Source organism: Triticum aestivum, chromosome 4A, assembly GCF_018294505.1.
Source record: "Triticum aestivum cultivar Chinese Spring chromosome 4A, IWGSC CS RefSeq v2.1, whole genome shotgun sequence".
NCBI classification, from domain to species: Eukaryota; Viridiplantae; Streptophyta; class Magnoliopsida; order Poales; family Poaceae; genus Triticum; species Triticum aestivum.
The window spans coordinates 547,059,151-547,060,561 of record NC_057803.1 but is presented as its reverse complement, the minus strand read 5'-3'; the positions used below and the strand labels follow the sequence as shown (position 1 = coordinate 547,060,561).

The following is a 1,411-nucleotide window of genomic DNA, read 5'->3' as shown; positions in this document are numbered from 1 at the left end:
AACTCTTTTCATTATCGAACACTTTATTTTTGCTGTTTTGAATTTATATTTTATACATTTATTTATCTCGGTCAAAATCCATGTCAACAGATGCCCCTCGAGGTCTGGGTTCGAAGTGAGATTTTTTTTTACTCGGGCCCAAAGCTCGAAACTATACATATTTTGTTTCAAGCACTTCTGGTGAGTATAATGGGTTTATGACTTTTTAGACGATCGTATGCCAGCTACGTACAGCTTTTTAACCATACGCTGCAAATGTGGAGGCTAAAAATCAGGCCACGTCTGGCTTATCCGGCTAACAAACTTTATCCTATGCCTTCCTCAACTCTTTTCCCAACAAACAAACAAACTCATATTTCTCTTGGACCATCGAGGAGACATCGGAGACGAGGCTCAGCTCAATTCCGTCTGGACTGTGGCCGCAGCCTCGTACGTATTAAGATTTCCTTTGCATGATATTGTATATTGATTCGCTAGTCTCTTGATCAATTCATTGGCTGACTACTCTGTTACTCCAATCGCCTAGATTGTTTTCAATCCTTCAATCCCCGTGATGCGTCCCCGCTGGAGCACGTGGTGACTTGAACCAGGTGTGATCAACTTTCTTTTCTCATTGAGCTTTTATACTTCAACGTCTAATGTGTCCCCTTATGTTTTCCTTGTATATTTTTATCCTGCTGATGATGCAGGAGCCAGTGATATTTGGGTCACGGCTTGGATAGATCCGGCTTAGTGGACTTGCTTTTTGAACGGTATGACTATACCTTCCTCTGTGGTCGCATCTCTGTTCTTATTTATAGTAATGTCAAAGACGCAAATTCTGGTACGTATGGAAATTCGCGGAAGGTTATATATACCAATGTATGAGGCTCGTAATGCGTTTGATCTATATCTATTCATTCGAAAATTGTGATCCCACGGTCGGCGTTCCGGGAAGCCTCTATCCGGGCTTGGTCCGTCGTTCGACTCGGGGATTTTTTTTCGTGAATTAGTAGATTGCTCACTGTTGGCGCTCCAGGAAGCCTATATATGGGTTCCATCCTTCGTTCAACACACATAAAATGGCGGGCGTGAGACACGCGTCCACGTCATTGATACAGAGTTAGTAATTTAAATGCGTAGAAGCATACAATAAAAATAGGATCAAACATTGCGGGTATTTTATTTCCAGAACTCTTACATTTACATAAAAATTCTGTTAATTACATCTCCGAAGAGAAAACCCCTGATTAAGAATTCCAACATATCTATTACATAAGATTGCAACACATTCCTATTACAATATGCTACAAGAAAATTCCTCCTCGCGATCGTCAATGCACTCCTGCTTGGGTACTTGAAGTTTGCTTTCATGCAAGTACTTCTCCATAATTTCATGTTTGATATGTTGCAGTATATTTTCCTAACATGT

At 40.6% G+C, this 1,411-nt stretch overlaps 1 long non-coding RNA gene across 1 annotated transcript; it reads left to right on the top strand.

The window, feature by feature from the left end:
• The first annotated feature begins 334 nt into the window (after positions 1 to 334).
• LOC123082273 (uncharacterized) lies at positions 335 to 1,411 on the top strand. The gene is made up of 3 exons (XR_006438991.1): positions 335 to 429; positions 527 to 590; positions 690 to 1,411. It is a non-coding gene; the product is annotated as an uncharacterized lncRNA (long non-coding RNA).